The 16,603-nt window shown below is 57.4% G+C and overlaps 1 pseudogene; it reads left to right on the top strand.

Annotated features, from left to right (window-relative positions):
* Positions 1-4,890: 4,890 nt before the first annotated feature.
* Positions 4,891-7,978, top strand: LOC125158131 (TAR DNA-binding protein 43-like; annotated as a pseudogene).
* Positions 7,979-16,603: the final 8,625 nt, after the last annotated feature.

The raw sequence follows: 16,603 nt of genomic DNA, 5'->3' as shown, positions 1-16,603 counted from the left end.
ATGGCGACTTAGGCTCTTTCTCTCAGGGCTGTGCTGGCTTATAGGCTGCAAGCATATCGGTGGACCTTGAGTCCAGGCCTCTTCAGAGACAGCTAGAGTTTGTCTGTGGGACCTGAAAAGACACAATAGCTGATTAGGGGCAAATAGTTCTCTGAAGAACAAGATTTAGGTTGTCTGCGAGAGAGAGCGAGCGTCAGCCTCCTTAACCCTCCGTGGCACAGTTTCAATTGCCCACTCCCCACTCCCCGCCCCCCACACTCACCCCCAGCCTCTGGAGTTTGGATCATTTCCCAATGGTAAGGAATGGGGACGATGATGGGTGATGGCTCGGGCTCGGGCTATCCGTTTATCTCCCCCGGTGAGAACAGTTTCTGTAAATCTCACCTGTCACAGGCCGAGGTGCAGGGCTACACAGAGGTTGTGAAGGGAATCGAAGCAACATGGAGTCAGAGGTGTAAAGTTTTCTTCCCCTTTATAAGTTTCCATTGTCAATCCCTCGTTCCACTTTTATGGAACAGGGGTGGGGGGCCACCTTCTGAAACTATTTCAAGCCGAATTAGGGTGTGGCAGGGGCTTTGGAAGGGAAGGATTTGACAGGGTGCAGGGCACAACTTTTGCTCCCTTGTGCTAATTGGGGGTGGGGGTGGGGGTGGGGGTGGGGGTGGGTATCAGAGATAGTTCCTATCTGAGATCTTGGATATTTTTCTGCATAGTTTGGTACTGCATCATATCCTGAGTTTTCTCCCCAAGTGTATTCTAAGAAATAGTAACAGTATAGTCAAACCCAATGTTATAACCACCTTGGGGGGGCGGGGGGCGCGAAGGGGAAGGTTGTGGTGGTCAAGGGCCTCTTACTGTACCCAAGTGAATTGCTGTCTGATTTTACTTTTATGTTTTTTTTAATCTTATTAAGTAACCTTTACACCCAACGTTGGGCTCGAACTTACAACCCCAAGATCGAGAGCTACGCGCTCTACCGACTGAGCCATCCAGGTGCCCCTGTTTATGTGGGCTTTTATTGCTGGGGCACCTGGGTGGCTCCGTGGGTTACGCATCGGACTCTGGCTCCGGTCAGGATCTCGCCATTCGTGATTTCGAGCCCCGCATCAGACTCTGTGCGGACAGCTCAGAGCCTGGAGCCAGCTACAGATTATGGGTCTCCCTCCCCCCACCCCCTCTCAAAAGTAAATATTAAGAAACTTATAAAAATACAAAGAAAATGTGGGTTCTTATTTCTAAAGAGGAGCTAATACAGGTGCAGCAAGTGTTCGTGAACTAGCTTTGACTCTGCCTCGTTCAGCAATCAGGTAACTAATAAGAGGTATTTCTACAGAAAGAAAAGAAAACCACGGGTTAATGGTTAGAACAACTTATAAACCCAGTGTCTAAGTCCCAAGTGTGGTCAGTGAGAAGGTGTCTAGATGCCAGGCTCGAAGCATCCTCAGCTGGAGTGTGAGCAGGCAGGGGGCAATCTGACCGATTTTTCTGGCATGTAGTTCAAATGTCTCATTTTGGGGGATCCTGAGTGGCTCAGTGGGTTCAGGTTCAGTATTCAAGTCTGGCTCTTCACTCAGGTCTCAATCCCAGGGTCGTGAGCTCAAGGCTCCAGTTGGGCTCCACACTGGGCGTGGTGAAGCCTACTTTAAAAACAACAAAAACACAACAGCAGCAAATGTCTCGTTCTGAATGGCCCGTAGAGCAACAGGCACACAGATTGTCTACAACTGTGGCAATTTCTCTGAAGTTTATCTCCAGTTGTTCAGCTTTCCTTTGCAGGGCTTCAGGGAAAAGGGCCATTTGAGTTCTTCAGGATGGTAAGATAAGAGGATGGGAGAGGATTGGAAGCCTGAGTGTGAAGAGTCATAGTCAGATATTGGAGGAAACCAGGATTCAGGATCCAGCCCAGTTTTAAAGGCAAACAACAAACAGTCAAAGAAAATTAATTAACCAGAACTAGAATTTAACATCCACCAAAGAGCTATTGAAATATAATCTTTTTCTATCGAGACCCCTCCATTCCTGTCAAAGATAGCCCAATGAAAACTAATTTGTTTGTAAAATAAGTCCAGTGTTAACAGACATGGCTTCAGTATTGACATAAACACACCAAGAATAGCGATTGACCATATAGTCTTTTGTGTTTTTTCTCTCTTCTTTTCCACCTGCCTGCCTGCCTTCTTTTTAATTTTTTTTTTTTATGGAGTTCTTTTTTTCCTCTTAGGTTAATTCCTTTATTTTGAGAGGTGGGGGGAAAGGGGAGCTCTGCACTGTCAGTGCAGAACCCAGCTCAGGGCTCAAATCCATGAACCATGACCGTAGCTGAAATCAGACGCTTAACCCACTGAGCCACCCAGGCCCCCCACACACCAGAATTCTTTACACTGCCAAATGTACGAATGTATCTCATCATTTTCAGAAATACGTTGTGGTGTTCGGTTTTGTTTCTTTTTTCTTTTTCTGTACAATTTTTAACAAGTCATGAAACGGGCGCCTGGGTGGCTTTGTCAGTTAAGCATCCAACTTCGGCTCAGCTCATGATCCCACGGTTCGGTTCGTGAGTTTGAGCCATGCGTTGGGCTGTCTGTGCTGTCAGCGCAGAGCCCGCTTCGGATCCTCTGCCCCTCCCACTGACTCATTCTGAGTGTGTGTGTGTGTGTGTGTGTGTGTGTGTGTGTGTGTCTCTCTCTCTCTCTCTCTCTCTCTCTCTCTTTCTCTCTCTCTCTCTCTCTCTCTCCCTCCCTCCCTCCCCTAAAAATAAAGAAATAGGCTGGAAAACAAATCTTCAAGGAAAAAAAACAACAACGACAAACGATGAAACCTGTTTACTAACAGACCCAAGTATCTTTACTGTTAAGTTTTTCTGAATAAAGCCAAAGACCACACACACACACACACACACACACACACACACACACACAGCAAAACAAAAAACAAAAGAAAAACACAAAAGAAAACGCCGTAGGTTTAGTAATTCACAATTTAGTATTTTATCTTCTGTGGAAAAGACTCAGATGTCCGAAGAATTGAACCTAATTTACCGCTTCACTTAGCAAAGCTTTGAAGTTGCAGGTCACGAAAGATTGGGGAAGCCATTTTAAAAGTTTACAAATAGGGACTCCTGGGCGGCTCAGTCGGTTAAGCGTCCGACTTCGGCTCAGGTCACAATCTCACAGCTCGTGAGTTCGAGCTCCGCGTGGGGCTCTGTGCTGACCTCTCAGAGCCTGGAGCCTGCTTCGGATTCCGTGTCTCCCGCTGTCTCTGCCCCTCCCTCGCTGACATTCATTCTCAGTCATTCTCTCTCTCTCTCTCTCTCTCTCTCTCTCTCAAAAATAAATGGTACAAGGAAAAAATTTAAAGGTTTACGAGTAAACATTTTTGTGTATTTAACCTATCTCCTGTCAACATTCACCCACGAACACTGTATGCGAGAGACAAAATCGACCATCACCATCGTTTGAAGTACTTTTTGCTGACAAACTGCAACGGGTACCCGTGAAGTCATAAATTGAAGTCACATGAAAGCTGATTAGGCCCCTGCCCCGGGCCTGAACCCTAGAGTGCGTGTCTGAGTGGAACAAGGAAGGGCGTAAGTGTCTGTAAAGTTTTTTTGATTTTGTTTTTGATACCTGTTGTAAAACGAGGGAGAAAACGGGTTATGTTGTTTGTAAAGGTCACAGAGATGTATATTTTGAGGACCACAGTTACAGGGTCAGTATTGGGACGGAAGCAAGGCCATGACCGGAGCTGCCCACCCCAAAGCCTTGTCATGCAGAGAGCACCAAATTCAAGCCATTTTACAACCACCACCACCAAGAATAAAACCTAACTGTCGGCATTGTATTTGATATCGACGGCTCCGAAAATATGTCCATTTTAAGTAAGCAATCAACCTTCCATGGCCTTGAGTACCCAAGACGTCACACCCGTGTCCGCTAAAAAGTCAAACGATCTGTTTCCCCACCATCAGGCTCACACGGGAGGCCCCACCAGCGGGGATGGCCTAGGAGATCACTGGAGCCACACCAACTGATGCAGAAACAGGGGGAGGGGGAGGCGGCCAGGGAGCCGCCGGCCAGGCCCCAGGCAGATTTAAAGTTTTGGACTCACCTTTTTGTGTGTCTTTCATCTTTTTCTTTTGCGCCTCCAACTCCGCGTCCGCGTCCACCTCCTACTTCTTCTTCCATCTCTGTCTCCTGTCTTCCCCTCCTGCAAAAGTGGCTTTGTCTCTAGTTGCTTTTCAGCCCCCTGTGGAAGAGGTGAAGGAGGAGCAGGCCGTGGGGTGGGCACCCATCTTGGCGCTTGTGCTCGGGGAGGAGGAGGGGTGGGTTTAGGATCACTGGCATCTGTCTGCCTTCCTCCTCTTCCTCATTCTTCTGACTATTGGGAAAGGGTCTGTGGGTGTGGGTGTGGGTGTGGGTGTAGCGGGGAGGGCAGGTGTGTTCAATTTGTATCTCTCCTCTCTCTGGGCCATCAATTGTGTCCCTTCCCGTGAGGCAACTTTCTTATGGAGTAAAACTCTGAATGTAGAGAATTTCACACACACACACACACACACACACACACACACACACACACACCCCGTTCACGTGAATGTGAAACACATTTGGGTTTGTTCTGATCCTCGCGAGTGTTAGAATGCCCAATGTTTACAAGAGCTTGCCTTGAAACACATTAACGGAGCTCGTTTACAAATTGGTGTTAGCAATAGCATCCAGAGGTAGAGAAAACATCTCACATGGATAACACCTGTGGCCATAGATCCACAAACAAGATGCAAACCAACATCAGCCTTTGTTTCACTCCTATTTGTGGAGAGGACACGAAAGACCCAATGGTCAAATCTCCCCCTTTTGTAAAAACAAATCCAATCGCACGAGAGCATTACCGCGGATGGATCCCATCGCGCAGGTGTTTTCCATTTCCAATGAGAACACAGCCAATTTGGCGCAAAGAAGCCAAAAAAAAAAAAAAAAAAAAAAAAAAGCTGCAGCAACCCACAAACCAAATGTGGCCCGGGATATCTCCGTGAGCGTCCGTTCCTCCCCAAAAGTCGGGGCTTCGCTGATGGAACCAAAGGGCTTCCTAGTTTCTGGCCGCGTCGTCTCACGGCCAGCTTTCTCTAAGGGAGCACACAAGAAAACTCATTCAGACACCTCCAAAGAACCCCATCTGGGCCATCAGGGACTCAGGCGACCCTTCCATGTTCCCACGTAAGTAAGCACTTGCAAGTATAGGCTCCATATGTCCTGTACGTGTAGCCTGCCCAAGTTTCCTTTTGGGGATGGGTGGTTGCTTTCTCCACACTTAGAGCAAGGTTATTAAATGGTGGCGGTCACGGTGGTGTTTTTTCCTCTTCCGTAAAGAGTTACAAGGCGGCCATTTCGCGGGAGCGAAGCAGTAGCTGGGCTGCTCCTGGATCCCTCGCCGCTTCGGGTTCCCTGTCAGGCTTCCTAGCAGCGGAACCCTAGCAGAGAAATAAGAGCAGGTGTCTGAATGTACTCGGGTGACCAAAGATGAGAATGACGAGCCCATTGAAATGCCATCGGAAGACGACGGGACAGTGCTGCTGTCCACAGTGACAGCCCAGTTTGTCGGCAGCACGTGGACTGCACTACCGGAATCCAGCGTCTCAGTGTATGAGAGGTGTCCGGCTGGTCAAACACATCCTGCACATCCCTGATGCTGGCTGGGGAAATCCGGTAGCGGACAGTCGTCAACTTATCCCAAAGATAGCCACAGAAAAAGGGACGAGACAGATGCCTGCTTCTTCAGCAGTGAAAGTGAAGAGAGCCATCCAGAAAACGTCCGATTTAAGAGTGTTGGGTCTCCCGTGGAAAACAACCGAACAGGATCTGAAAGAATATTTTGGTAGCTTTGGAGAGGTTCTTCTGGTTCAGGACAGGAAAGATATTCACACTAGTCCTTCAAAGGGCTTTGGCTGTGTTCGTTTTACGTAATAGGAAACCGAGGTGAAAGTCATGCGATCGAGGAACGATGGGGTGACTGCAAACTTCCTGAATCTCATCGAAGCCCAGATGAGCTTTTGAGAAGCAGGAAGGCGTTTGTCGGGTGCCTTACAGAGGGACGTGACTGCCTATAAGCTGCAGCTGTTCTTTTGCCAGGACTGAGAAGCGGTAGACAGCTTCATTCCCAAACGGTTCCCGGACTTTCCCTTTGTGACGTTGGCAGATGATCAGGTAGCCCTCGCCCTCGCCCTCGCCCTCGCCCTCTCTGATATTATTATTGAATTTATTTTTTCAATGTACCCCCAAGGTAGTTAGCCTATAGGGCAACAGTGGTTTGAGGAGGAGAGTCCTTCATACCCCTCACCCTTTCAGCCCCCGCCCCGGCACAACCCCCTCCAGGAACCCTCTGTTTGTTCCCCTTAGGGAAGAGCCTCTTACGTTTTTGTCCCCCTTCCTGTTTGTATGTTATTTTTTCTTCCCTTCTTCCCTTCCCTTCCCGAGTTCCTCTGTTTGGGAAGTGAAGGTCCTCACACGGGTGAGGTCCTGTGATACATGTGTTTCTCTGAGGGACAAATGTCACTTTGCATGACACCCTCCAGTTCCATCCAGGTACTTGCAAATGGCAAGACTTCATTCCCTCTGGTGGCCGCGCACTGCTCTGTTGTTAGATGGATACCGCCTCTTCTGTATCCATTCATCCGTCGATGGACATTTGGCCCCTTTCCATACTTTGCCTACCGTTGATAGTGCTGCTATGCACACTGAGGTGCGTGTGCCCCTTGGAAACAGCAGACCTGTATCCTTTGGCTAAGTACTTAGTCGTGAAAGTGCTGGGTCGTAGGGTACTTCGATGTGCCATGTGTCGAGGAACCTCCTCGGGTCCCTGGTTCTGGAAAGAACTCCGATAGTGGTTCTAAATCAGGTGCGGCCATCGGTTGGGGACCCGCATCAAATGCAGAGTCAGGCAGCGGTTTTCCTGGAGGCTTTGGCTCAAGCACAGATTCTAAATCTTCCAGCTGGGGAATTTAGACAGTGGGGTAGGTATAGACTGGTAGGAATTCAAATTTTTCTAAACACATGGTAAGTGTATTTCTTTTTTTCTTCTCTTCTCTTCTCTTCTCTTCTCTTCTCTCTCTCTCTCTCTCTCTCTCTCTCTCTCTCTCTCTTTCTTTCTTTCTTTCCTTTCTTTCTTTTTTAAACATTTATTTATTTTTGAGAGACAGAGTGGGAAGGGGAAGGAGCAGAGAGAGAGAGAGGGAGACACAGAATCCGAAGCAGGCTCCAGGCTGTCCGCACAGAGCCCGGTGCAGGGCTCGAACCCACAAACCGTAAGATCATGACCTGAGCCGCAGTCACACACTTAACTGACGGAGCCAACCAAGCACCCCACACATGGTTAAGTGTATTATAAAACCCATCCGTACTGAGAGTTTTCAGAATCAGTACGTTCAGCGTGGAGTATATTCACCACTGTTTTTGACATTTGTCTTTAGAAAGAGAGGCAAAGCTAAAGGAATTTTAGAAGTTTTGTTACATCAAGGGTCGAAATATCAGGTGTTTGAAAGCGAACCAACTGCCTGATTGGTTCTCGTTCTCTCTCTCTCTCTCTCTCTCTCTCTCTCTCTCTCACACACACACACACACACACACACACACACACACACACACAGGCTACAATGGACATCAAAGGATTTCTCCTGTAATATTGTATCCCTGGACTCGTCAAGTGAATTCTTTGTGCGTGTTCACTATGGAACCCATTCATTATAAGTACATTCTTTTTTCCTTGTGTTAATTGGAACCCCACCACATTAATTCCCCACCCCCAGGAAAACCTCCTTTTTGGAGATCATGGTGTCACAGCGTTTGGTCTTTTTGCTTTCGTTTGTAGTTTGTGACACTTGTCTCCCTTCCTATGCAGAAGTACAGTATGAAGCCTTCATTGAATCTGTGCCGTTCATCTCCTTTCAAATGTTTACGGGAGAAGCACTTCATTGAAAGCAGTGCTGTAAATATTCTGCCATAGGAAGGAATATTTCCGTCTACGTGCTTTCTCACTCTTGAATTCGTCTTCACACCATACAGGCTGTGACTTTGACCTTGGGTGTCCCATTTATATCCACTACTCTTTATTTCACGGAGTCGTATCCATGCTATGAATGCAAGGGTGTGCTATGGAACCAGAAGGCTGTTTGAACTTCTGAAACCTTGTGTTTTCTGATCCTCGTGTTCGACCGACAGTGGTGCCAAAGTACGAAAGGCTAGTGTGAGTGAGAAAAGGAGAGAGTGCGTGCAGACACTCAGTGGCGGTGGCACACGATGGATAGATTTTTTTTTAACCTGGCGAGATGCATCTCTCAGTCCCTTGGCCTCGGTGCAAGAGCGTGCCGAGAGCAACGATAGCAAATGACGTGCGAATGTTTTCTGCATCCAAAGGACATCCACACCCGTTGGAAGACGTTGGAAGACGTAAAGAGAGTTTTGTTCTCAGAGAACCCCATTAGTTGGATGTGTGAGGTACTTGTATTTCTCCTGGCCTTCCGTCAGCTGCTGTGAACGCCGTATGGTGTGTGTTCTGTTCTGTTCCCGATCTGTTAAGTGTGGTCCCGTGAACACGGACTGAGCTTGTGGTGTGCTTCACGAGAGTACTCGGAAGCAGAGTTCATCAGTGAGCTCGGGGTGTCACCACGAAGGGTGGAAGTTCTAATGTCTGTCTGGTAGCCATAAGAATGTGGTCTAATGCAGTTCTGTGTCCCGTGCTTGGATGGTCTTTATAAGAGTTGTCAGTGTTGGGAATTCTTAAATAGAATGGATGAAGGAGGAAGAGGAAGAGGAGGAGGAGGAGGAGGAGGAGGAGGAGGAGGAGTTGTCGTTGTTGTTGTTGTTGTTGTTGTTGTTGTTGTTACGAGGTATAATGACGAAAGACACGGCAGAAAAATTTTGCAGGGTTTATTTTCTGTTTTCAGTATGTGCAAAGCTGTGTGACTTTAATCTTTGGGGATCCAGGGAGGTTTTCTTCCATTTTCTCATCTGTATGTTTGGAAGGCTCCTTTTTAATTCTCAGCTGACTGACTGACTGATCGATTGGTTTTGTTTTTATGTCCTCTTCACACCCAACATAAGGCCCGAACTCACAGCCCAGCAATGAAGAGTCACCCGCTCCCCTGACCTAGCTGAGGGAGCCAGCCAGCCAAGTCACCCCTTTGATCCATTTTTGTTGTTGTTTATTTAAATGAAGCGGACATGCAACGTGTGCTCAGGGCAGAAACAGAGCACACACTTTGGGGGTTGACAGGGTCATTTGGAGCTTGGTAAATGTTAAAGCCTAGCTTCCCTGGGTGCCCAGGAGCAGGGTCCACAGCCGTTAAAAGTTGACAATGTCCTTTATCGATAGCCATCGAACAGATGATTTATTGAAAACACTAATCTATGGCAAAGATCGTTCTTTGGTCTGTGATCGGGATATAGGAAGAACCAGATGGCTACAGCTCCCACATCACAGACTTCATGTTTTAGTTGGACATAGAGGCAGGGAGGGAGGGAGGGAGGGAGGGAGGGAGGCAGGCAGGCCGGCCGGCAGGGAGGCAGGCAGGCAGGCAGGCTGGCCGGCCGGCCGGCAGGGAGGCAGGCAGGCCGGCCGGCCGGGAGGGAGGCAGGCCGGCCGGGAGGGAGGCCGGGAGGAAGGGAGGGAGGGAGGCAGGCCGGCCGGCAGGCAGGCAGGCCGGCCGGGAGGGAGGCCGGGAGGGAGGCAGGCAGGCAGGCAGGCCGGGAGGGAGGCAGGCCGGCCGGGAGGGAGGCCGGGAGGGAGGCAGGCAGGCAGGCCGGCCGGCCGGCAGGCAGGCAGGCAGGCAGGCAGGCAGGCAGGGAGGCAGGCAGGCCGGCAGGCAGGCCGGCAGGCAGGCCGGGAGGGAGGCAGGCAGGCCGGCAGGCAGGCAGGCCGGCCGGCCGGGAGGGAGGCAGGCCGGCCGGGAGGGAGGCCGGGAGGAAGGGAGGCCGGCCGGCAGGCAGGCAGGCAGGCAGGCCGGCCGGCCGGCCGGCAGGCAGGCAGGCAGGCAGGCAGGCAGGCAGGCAGGCCGGCCGGGAGGGAGGCAGGCAGGCAGGCCGGCTGGCCGGCAGGCAGGCCGGGAGGGAGGCAGGCCGGCCGGGAGGGAGGCCGGCAGGGAGGCAGGCAGGCAGGCCGGCCGGCAGGGAGGCAGGCAGGCCGGCAGGCAGGCAGGCAGGCAGGCAGGGAGGCAGGCAGGCCGGCAGGCAGGCAGGCAGGCAGGCAGGCAGGCAAGCAGGCCGGGAGGGAAGCCGGCCGGCCGGCCGGCCGGCAGGCAGGGAGGCAGGCAGGCAGGCAGGCAGGCAGGCAGGGAGGCAGGCAGGCCGGCAGGCAGGCCGGCAGGCAGGCCGGGAGGGAGGCAGGCCGGCCGGGAGGGAGGCCGGCAGGGAGGCAGGCAGGCCGGCCGGCAGGGAGGCAGGCAGGCCGGCAGGCAGGCAGGCAGGCAGGCAGGCAGGCAGGCAGGCAGGCCGGCCGGCAGGCCGGGAAGGAGGCAGGCAGGCAGGCCGGCAGGGAGGCAGGGAGGCAGGCAGGCAGGCCGGGAGGCAGGCAGGCCGGCAGGGAGGCAGGCAGGCCGGCCGGCCGGTAGGCAGGCAGGCAGGCCGGCCGGGAGGCAGGCAGGCCGGCAGGGAGGCAGGCAGGCCGGCCGGCCGGAGGGCCGGCAGGCAGGCCGGCCGGCAGGCAGGCAGGCAGGCAGGCAGGCAGGCCGGCCGGGAGGCAGGCAGGCCGGCCGGGAGGCAGGCAGGCCGGCGGGCCGGAGGGCCGGCAGGCAGGCCGGCCGGCAGGCAGGCAGGCAGGCAGGCCGGCCGGCCGGCCGGGAGGGAGGGAGGCCGGCCGGGAGGGAGGCCGGGAGGGAGGGAGGGAGGCAGGCAGGCAGGCAGGCAGGCAGGCAGGCCGGCCGGCCGGCAGGCCGGGAAGGAGGCAGGCAGGCAGGCCGGCAGGGAGGCAGGGAGGCAGGCAGGCAGGCCGGGAGGCAGGCAGGCCGGCAGGGAGGCAGGCAGGCCGGCCGGCCGGTAGGCAGGCAGGCAGGCCGGCCGGGAGGCAGGCAGGCCGGCAGGGAGGCAGGCAGGCCGGCCGGCCGGAGGGCCGGCAGGCAGGCCGGCCGGCAGGCAGGCAGGCAGGCAGGCAGGCAGGGAGGCAGGGAGGCAGGCAGGCAGGCCGGGAGGCCGGCAGGGAGGCAGGCAGGCCGGCCGGCCGGCAGGCAGGCAGGCAGGCCGGCCGGGAGGCAGGCAGGCCGGCCGGGAGGCAGGCAGGCCGGCGGGCCGGAGGGCCGGCAGGCAGGCCGGCCGGCAGGCAGGCAGGCAGGCAGGCAGGCCGGCCGGCCGGCCGGGAGGGAGGGAGGCCGGCCGGGAGGGAGGCCGGGAGGGAGGGAGGGAGGCAGGCAGGCAGGCAGGCAGGCAGGCAGGCAGGCCGGCCGGCCGGCCGGCCGGCAGGCCGGGAAGGAGGCAGGCAGGCAGGCAGGCCGGCAGGGAGGCAGGGAGGCAGGCAGGCAGGCCGGGAGGCAGGCAGGCCGGCAGGGAGGCAGGCAGGCCGGCCGGCCGGCAGGCAGGCAGGCAGGCCGGCCGGGAGGCAGGCAGGCCGGCAGGGAGGCAGGCAGGCCGGCCGGCCGGAGGGCCGGCAGGCAGGCAGGCCGGCAGGCAGGCAGGCAGGCAGGCCGGCAGGGAGGCAGGCAGGCCGGGAGGGAGGGAGGCCGGCCGGGAGGGAGGCCGGGAGGGAGGGAGGGAGGGAGGCAGGCAGGCAGGCAGGCAGGCCGGCCGGCCGGCAGGCAGGCAGGCAGGCCGGCCGGGAGGCAGGCAGGCCGGCAGGGAGGCAGGCAGGCCGGCCGGCCGGAGGGCCGGCAGGCAGGCAGGCCGGCAGGCAGGCAGGCAGGCAGGCCGGCAGGGAGGCAGGCAGGCCGGGAGGGAGGGAGGCCGGCCGGGAGGGAGGCCGGGAGGGAGGGAGGGAGGGAGGCAGGCAGGCAGGCAGGCAGGCCGGCCGGCCGGCAGGCCGGGAAGGAGGCAGGCAGGCAGGCCGGCAGGGAGGCAGGGAGGCAGGGAGGCAGGGAGGCAGGCAGGCAGGCCGGGAGGCAGGCAGGCCGGCAGGGAGGCAGGCAGGCCGGCCGGCCGGCAGGCAGGCAGGCAGGCCGGCCGGGAGGCAGGCAGGCCGGCCGGCCGGAGGGCCGGCAGGCAGGCAGGCCGGCAGGCAGGCAGGCAGGCCGGGAGGGAGGCAGGCAGGCCGGGAGGGAGGCAGGCAGGCCGGCCGGGAGGGAGGCCGGGAGGGAGGGAGGGAGGGAGGGAGGGAGGGAGGGAGGCAGGCAGGCAGGCAGGCAGGCAGGCAGGCAGGCAGGCAGGCCGGGAAGGAGGCAGGCAGGCCGGCAGGGAGGCAGGGAGGCAGGGAGGCAGGCAGGCAGGCCGGGAGGCAGGCAGGGAGGCAGGCAGGCCGGCAGGGAGGCAGGCAGGCCGGCCGGCCGGCAGGCAGGCAGGCAGGCAGGCCGGCCGGGAGGCAGGCAGGCCGGCAGGGAGGCAGGCAGGCCGGCCGGCCGGAGGGCCGGCAGGCAGGCAGGCCGGCAGGCAGGCAGGCAGGCAGGCAGGCCGGGAGGGAGGCAGGCAGGCCGGCAGGCAGGCCGGCAGGCAGGCAGGCAGGCCGGGAAGGAGGCAGGCAGGCAGGCAGGCCGGCAGGGAGGGAGGCAGGGAGGCAGGCCAGCCGGCAGGCAGGGAGGCAGGCCGGCAGGCCGGCAGGCCGGCAGGCAGGGAGGCCGGCCGGGAGGGAGGCAGGCAGGCAGGCAGGCCGGGAAGGAGGCCGGCAGGCAGGCCGGCAGGGAGGCAGGCAGGCTGGCAGGCAGGCCGGCAGGGAGGCAGGCAGGCTGGCCGGCCGGCAGGGAGGCAGGCAGGCAGGCCGGCCGGCAGGCAGGCAGGCCGGGAGGGAGGCAGGCAGGCCGGCTGGCCGGGAGGGAGGCAGGCCGGCCGGGAGGGAGGCCGGGAGGAAGGGAGGGAGGGAGGCAGGCAGGCCGGCCGGCCGGCAGGCAGGCAGGCCGGGAAGGAGGCAGGCAGGCAGGCCGGCAGGCAGGCAGGCCGGCCGGCCGGGAGGGAGGCAGGCCAGCCGGCAGGGAGGCAAAGAAAGAAAACGTGGCATCAGCGTACCTGGTGGGCACAGGTGGTGGATCGTGCAACTGTATCTCGTGGGTTGCGAGTTCGAGTCCCACGCTGGATGTAGCGCTTACTTACAATAAAATCTTTGAAAACCCATCCATAAATACAGGAATAAACAAAACATGGCATCAAAGGGGAGTAAGTGATTGATCGATAGGGGGTGGGGATGAAACGGGAATATGTGTGTAACCCGCAACATATTCTTGATCGACGCTGCTTTCACTATTTTGCCCCGATGACTTTTTCCACAAGCGGCGGTCCCACCTGAGCGGGCTCCCTTCATCTTAAGATGTTATGCAGCGAGAGGAAAGGCGTGAGAGGCAAAAGTTAGGCAGATCCATACAAATATAGAGACAATCATCGTTTCGGAGACCAGTAGCCAAAGCTCTGCCTCCGTTTAGGACCCAATGTCGTACTTAACCTCTTTAAAAACAAATAAATACCTAAAAACCAGGTAGGGTCGTTGGCTCGGATAAGGGAGGAAGCTGAAATGCAATCATGGAGAACCACATAGGGGGTTAAGAAGTTGCAAGCCAGAGCGATTTCACCACCCGTAGCCTTTGAAATGATGATTTGGTGTCTTCGGCTCTAAGAAGGTTTCCCACCGCTCGTCATGAAGTATCGGAACACCACAAGCGGATTCCCGTGCTACGAAAACCTCTCTGCCCACATAATCTGTAACAGCCGCATTCTCTCGTATCGTGTGAGTGTAGCGTCATTAGTTGCACCACTCTGCCGTCGTTTGACCTTCCAGCGGATCGCAATTTTCGTTTCTTTTGGTGTGCGTGTGGGTATGCGTATCAGGCTATCGAAAACGATCTAGCCACGTTCGGTCCTCTTTTTCTCATTTCTCATAGATGAGTGATGGCGTCAAAGGATACACCTCAGGAAACCCCAGATGGAAGAGAGGCAAAGGGAAGGGGATTCAGAGTGCTTCTGTGTCCCGTGCCGCCCCCCCCCAACACAGCAGTCTCCCCTCCCCCCCCCCCCCCGCCGTTCCAGGTGTTGGAACAACCCGGAAGTGCCTGAATTAGGGGAGTTCTTTGACGGGGGGGGGGGGGGGGGTTGGGGAGCACCAGTGTTTGGAAACATTGCAGGGCTTGCAAGGCTGTTGAGAAACCTCGAGTCAGTGTCGAAGGTACTTGGGGGGGGGGGGGAGGAAGAGGGGGGCGTGGGGTTTCTTTCTCTTTGAGGTGATGGAAATAGTTTGGAATGAACAGTGATGGTCCCATAGCTTTGTGAGTAGTAGACTAAGAGCCCGCTGAAGTGTACACACACATATACATTTATTTACTTATTACGTATGCATTCGTTCCAGTTGAGTGAGTGAGTGGGAGAGAGGGGGGTAGGGAGGGAGAGAATGGATCACCAAGCAGGCTCCAAGGTGTCACCACAGAGCCAGATGTGGGGGCTGAAATTCAAGAACCCCGAGATCATGACCTGAGGCAAGACTCGGGCACCTTACCGAGTGAGGCACCCAGGTGCCCTGAACTGTTCGCTTTTACAAGGATGGGAATATTTGGCATGCGAGTTGTGTTTCCAGTGTTAATAGGTGAGGCAACACATAGAATAGTAAATGCAGGCAGGCAGGCAGGCAGGCAGGCAGGCAGGCAGGCAGGCAGGCAGTCGATGTTTTCTTTTTCTTTCCCTTCTGGGCTTCAGAGGGGGATGGCGAGTGTGAGGGAGGGAGTTCATGACACTGGGCGTAGGTGTTCTTGTGAGCTGAGCGGCTTGGGAAGTTCCCCCGAACTACATGACCCCACAGGAGAACAGGAATTCCTTCTGGACAGCAAGAGAGTGGGCGACTAGCACCGCCTGAGTGTGGCAGAGCCTCAACTCTAAGTCGGGGTGGGGGAGCACTTCTGCCTTCCCATCTGGGTTCCAGGAAGGAGGGAAGCTGTCCTTCCGGTCCTGACCCTCCCTGTCTGTCCGGGGGCCCCTCAGCCGCAGAGGTGGTGTTTTGAGTTGTCCCTCTGTGGTCATCTTTTACACCAAATACTTCTGTTGAAGGTGCTTGGAGAATAACACAGGTTGAGATTTCCAAAATGATCTTGAGATCCTATTCTCTGCCCCTCCGCCCCTCCGCCCCTCCGCCCCTCCGCCCCTCCCGTGCGTGCGTGAAAACACCCCCCTCCCGCCCGCCCCCGCACACCCCCCCCTTCCCATTCCTTCTAACTACAACTGTTCCTATTTCCATCCATGTACTCCCAGACAGCTTCCTCAAGCCCCACCGCCCACCCCGTCGACCTCTTTGGGTAGTATAAAAGCGACCAACAGGCAGGGGGCGTCCGGGCACCACGGTGGTGGAGTGAGGGAGTCCGTGTGTGACGACTACGGGCCGATCGCAGCAGAGCGGCCGGGACGCAGCACCTGCCTCGCCGGCGCACGGCCTCGTCCCCAGGCACCTGGGTCAGTAGCGTTTCCCGGCTGGGGTGGGGGGAGGGGGACACGGAACGGAGGGCGCACCAAGAGGGCTCTGTGGATCGAACGGACGCCTAACCGAGACCCTCCTTCCTGCCACCAGATACCGTCTGTGGATGGTCGTCGTCTCGCCGTCACGCAGCCCCCACCAGTGCTACAACGAAAGAAACGGGTGTCCAGGATAGTAACGCAAACGAAGGCGGGGCCGATCCGATCGGGGGAAGCGGCGACAGGAGTGGAGGTGGGAGGAAAAAAAAAAAAAAAATCACGGGAAGAAAGGACAGGCGTGGGCCAGGGCGGTGGCGCCGGGGGGCAGCGGGTCAACGCTCGTCATCGAACCCGGGGACTCGGGTGGCCGACCTCACCGGGCCCAGAGTCGCTAGCGATCCACGGGTTTCCTAAACTTTGGGGTAGACGGCCGCGGCGGAGTCCAGCGTGCCGGTCAACCTCGGGGACCAGGTCAACGGACCCCCAGCTCCGCAGATCCCAGGTCACGGGGCTCGGCCGTGCTGGTAGAACTCGGGTCTCCTCGAGTCCCGGGCACTCAGGCAACCGGGGTTCGGGTCGACCCCGGGGCTAAGGGGTCGGGACTCGGGGCTCAGGTGACCGTGTCCCTGGCCCCCAGCGTGCCGGTCCGCGGTGTGCCGGTCGACCTCGGGTCTCAGATCCGCAGATCCCAGCGTCCCCGGCTCCCAGCGTGCCGGCCGACCTCAAGTCCCAGGTCACCGGGTCCCCCGGCTCCCGGCATGCCAGTCGACCTCCAGCGCCAAGCCCCAGGTCACCAGTCCGCGGGGCCCCGGTCCCCGGTGTGCCGGTCGACCTCGAGCGTCAAGCGCCGAGCCTCGGGGTCCTCAGCCCCCCAGCGTGCCGGTCGGCCTCGAGTCCCGGGTCGCCATGTCCCCGGTCCCCCGTTCCGCTGGTCGACCTCGAGTCCCACGTCGTCGAGTTTCCCCAGTCCGTGGATCCCCGGCCCCCGGCTCCCGGCGTGCTGGTCGACCTCGAGCGCCGAGTCACCGGGTCCGCGGCTCCCCGGCGTGCTGGTCGACCTC

The sequence above is a fragment of the Prionailurus viverrinus genome, unplaced genomic scaffold (assembly GCF_022837055.1).
Source record: "Prionailurus viverrinus isolate Anna unplaced genomic scaffold, UM_Priviv_1.0 scaffold_106, whole genome shotgun sequence".
NCBI classification, from domain to species: Eukaryota; Metazoa; Chordata; class Mammalia; order Carnivora; family Felidae; genus Prionailurus; species Prionailurus viverrinus.
Note: the sequence above shows the minus strand (reverse complement) of the source record. Positions and strands in the feature narration are given on the sequence as shown.